General features: G+C 47.7%; 1 pseudogene; it reads left to right on the plus strand.

Annotated features, from left to right (window-relative positions):
• Positions 1–1,222: 1,222 nt before the first annotated feature.
• Positions 1,223–3,459, plus strand: LOC116472450 (SERPINE1 mRNA-binding protein 1-like; annotated as a pseudogene).
• The last annotated feature ends 499 nt before the right edge of the window (positions 3,460–3,958 follow it).

The following is a 3,958-nucleotide window of genomic DNA, read 5'->3' on the forward strand; positions in this document are numbered from 1 at the left end:
TTACATGTCTATGACCTGATTCCCCAGCCAGTCAGCTAGATATTCTCATTGTCACTGTCCAGGAGGCTCAATTCTCAGCCAGGGGCCTGCAGGGTGAGTTGAAAAAAGGAAGCACTAATATGCAGGCCCAGGGCCACTGCCTGCTCCTCCTTGCAGCTGCTCCCTCCCAAGAGACTCCTCGTATCGAGCGTACCCTGGAGGCTTATTTTCTTACTGAGGAGTAACTTACATTCGGTACACTACACCAATCATGAATGTATAATACAGCTCAATGACTTTTACATAGATGGACACCCGTGTAACCATGACCCCGAGCAAACTTCCTCACCCTAGGAAATTCCCTTCCCCGCCAGTGTCCCCTAGCCCAGAAGTAACCAGTGTTCTGACCTCCATCATCAGAGATCAGTTTTGCTGTCCTAGAATTTCACCCAAATGTCATCATACATGTGTTTTCTTCTGTGTGTGGCCTCGTTTCCTCAATATAATGTTTTTTATTTTTGTATATTTTTTGAGACAGAGTCTTGCTCTGTTCTCCTTCCGTAGTGCAGTGGCGCCATCACGGCTCACTGCAGCCTCCAACTCCCAGGCTCAAGTGATTCTCCCACCTCAGCCTCCCAAGTTGTAGCTGGGACTACAGACATGCTCCACCATGCCTGGCTGATTTTTTCTATTTTTTTTGTTTGTTTGTTTTTAGAGACAGGGTTTCACTATGTTACCCAGGCTGGTCTCTAACTCCTAGGCTCAAGCGCTCCGCCCGCCTCAGCCTCCCAAAGTGCTGGGATTACAGGCGTGAGCCACTGCGCCCAGCCAATATAATGTTTTCCAGATTCCTCCATGCTGCCCTGTGTAACAGTTGTTCTTTCTTTTTTATCATTGAGTAGTCGTCTCCATTGTATGGATGGATAGGCCACACTGGTTTATTTATTCTCCTATTGATGGATATTCGGGTTGTTTCCAGTTTTTGGCTACTATGAACAAAGCTGCTATGAATAGTCCTGTGCACATTTGTGTGAGAATATGTTTTTATTTCTCTTGAGTAAATCTTCAGAATGGAGTAGCTGCCTCAGAAGGTAAGAGCGTATGATGTCATAAGAAACTGCCAACGGCAATGGATGAGCATTCCAGTTGCTCCTCTTCTTTTGAGGTTTCTCTGCCCCAGACCCTCAGTTTCCTTAAAGAGCCCACCTGTCATCCCATCTGGAGGTGGGCCTGGCTGTAGGGGATGGCAGGCATCCTCCAGGAACCCAAAATCTTGCTGCAAGGGAGGGATCTGGCTGATGTGTGCAGGTGCCAGTTACACCCTCAGGGAGCTAGCTCCATTTGGTAAGCACCAGTTATGAGTCAGTCACCACAGTAAGGCTATTATTTGTATGCCCTATTTAATCCTCTATGTGCTGGAGTCTTGCCAGCAATGGCAGACAAAACATTTAGTGCCTGCAGACTGCCCTGCCTCCACCTGCCAAGGCTGCCCATCCCCAGCAACCCCTCCCTGGCCATCATATTAGATCTATCACATGACCCAGCACAAAGGCACTGAGAAGGTCTGTAGAGCTTCTCTCCATTACCCCACTGCCCAGAGCAAGGCCCAGGGAGAGAAGAGAGTTTGGCCCCATGGTTATAAGCAGAGCTGGGAAACAACTCAACTTTTCTGCTCCCAGCTCAGGAGAGAAAATCAGGCCTCCTCTCTTAGAGACAGTCCTTTTCTATGCTCCTTTCTCATCAAATCAACCTTAGGGAGGGCTTCACTCATCTGGGAGCACTGCTAGGGGGGTGCGTGTCACAGTCCCGCCTAGTGGTAGCAGCCAGCCCAGCCAGTGCAGGCACACAGCAGGCATCAATGAAAGGAAGGAAGAGGCCGGGCGCAGTGGCTCATGCTTGTAATCCTAGCACTTTGGGAGGCCGAGGTGGGTCAGATCACTTGAAGTCAGGAGTTTGAAACCAGCCTGGCCAACATGGCGAAACCTCATCTCTACTAAAAATACAAAAAATTAGCTGGGCATGGTGGCATGCGTCTGTAGTCCCATCTACTTGGGAGGCCGAGGGAGGAGAATCGCTTGAACCTGGGAGGCAGAGCTTCCAGCGAGCCAAGATCACGCCATTGCACTCCAGCCTGGGCTACAGAGCAAGACTCTGTCGAAAGAAAGAAAAAGAAGAAAGAAAGAAAAGAAAGAGAAAGGAAAGAAAGAAAGAAAGAGAGAGAGGGGGGAGAGGGAGAGAGAAAAGGAAAGAAGAAAGAAAGAAAAGAAAAGAAAAAGAGAAAGAAAGGAAGGAGGGAAGGGAAGGAAAGAAAGGAAAAAGAGAGAGGCCGGGAGCTGTGGCTCACGCCTGTAATCTCAGCACTTTGGGAGGCCGAGGTGGGCGGATCACAAGGTCAGGAGATCGAGACCATCCTGGCTAACACGGTGAAACCCCGTCTCTACTAAAAATACAAAAAATTAGCCGGGCGTGGTGGCGGGCATCTGTAGTCCCAGCTACTCAGTACGCTGAGACAGGAGAATGGCGTGAACCCGGGAGGCGGAGCTTACAATGAGCCGATATGTCACCACTGCACTCTAGCCTGGGTGACAGAGCAAGACTCCGTCAAAAAAAAAAAAAGAGGGAGAGAAGGAAAGAAGGAAGGAAGGAAGAATAAGACGAGGAGTTGGACGAAGACCTGATCAACAACTTCAGGGTGAAGGGAAAATAACTGATAGAAGACCAGAAAGGCGACCACCTCATGAACGAAGATTTGAAAAGCCCATTGAAGAAAAGGGTGAAGGAGGTGAATTTTCACTAGATAGACCGATTATTGACCAACCTATTTGAGGTCGTGGATGTGGAATGGGCTGAGGAGATGGATCTGATTCTTGTGGCAAACGTGAATTTGATAGGCATCGTGGAAATGATCTTCTTTTTCACATTACAGTGGCCTGAAGCATGAGGACAAACGTGGAGGTAGCGGATCTTACCGCTGGGGAACTGTCAAAGATGAATTAACTGACTTGGATCCATCAAATGTGACTGAGGAAACACCTGAAGGTGAGGAACATGATCCAGTGGCAGTCACTGAAAATAAGGAGAATGAAGTGGAAGAGGTAAAAGAGGAGGGTCCGAAAGAGATGACTTTGGATGAGTGGAAGGCTATTCAAAATAAAGATTGGGCAAAAGTAAAATTTAATATCTGAAAACCAAATGAAGGTGCCGATGGGCAGTGGAAGAAGGGATTTGTTCTTCATAAATCAAAAAGTGAAGAGACTCATGCTGAAGAATTGGTTATGGACCATCATTTCCAGAAGCCAGCAAATGATATAACATCTCAGCTGGAGATCAATTTTGGAGACCTTGGCCGCCCAGGATGTGGTGGCAGGGGAGGACAAGGTGGACGTGGGCATGGTGGGCGCCCAAACCGTGGCAGCAGGACCAACAAATGCTTCTGCTCCTGATGTGGGTGACCCAGAGGCATTCCCAGCTCTGGCGTAACTGGTGCCGTAAGACAACACTGGTTCCTTTGTGAACTCTTCTGTTCAAAGCTTTTGCATGCTTAAGGATTCCAAACAACTAAGAAATTTTAAAAAATATATCATTCATACCATTCACACCTAAAGACTGAGTTTTATCTGTTTTAGAAATGAGCATCTCTTGCTACACAGAAGTAACAAATATGATAGTTTTGTATTTAGAAATGTATTGGTGGCTGGGCGCTTAGGAGGCCGAGGTGGGCAGATCAAGAGGTCAGGAGATCAAGACCATCCTGGCTAACATGGTGAAACCCCGTCTGCACTAAAAATACAAAAAATTAGCCGGGTGTGGAGGCACTTGCCTGTGGTCCCAGCTACTTGGGAGGCTGAGGCAAGAGAATCAACTGAACCTGGGAGGCGGAGGTTGCAGTGAGCCACGATTGCGCCACTCTATTCCAGCCTGGGTGACAGAGGAGACTCCATCTCAAAAAAAAAAAAAAAAAGAAAGAAAGAAAGAAAAA

Source organism: Hylobates moloch, unplaced genomic scaffold (genome assembly GCF_009828535.3).
Source record: "Hylobates moloch isolate HMO894 unplaced genomic scaffold, HMol_V3 SCAFFOLD_8, whole genome shotgun sequence".
In the NCBI taxonomy this organism is placed as follows: domain Eukaryota; kingdom Metazoa; phylum Chordata; class Mammalia; order Primates; family Hylobatidae; genus Hylobates; species Hylobates moloch.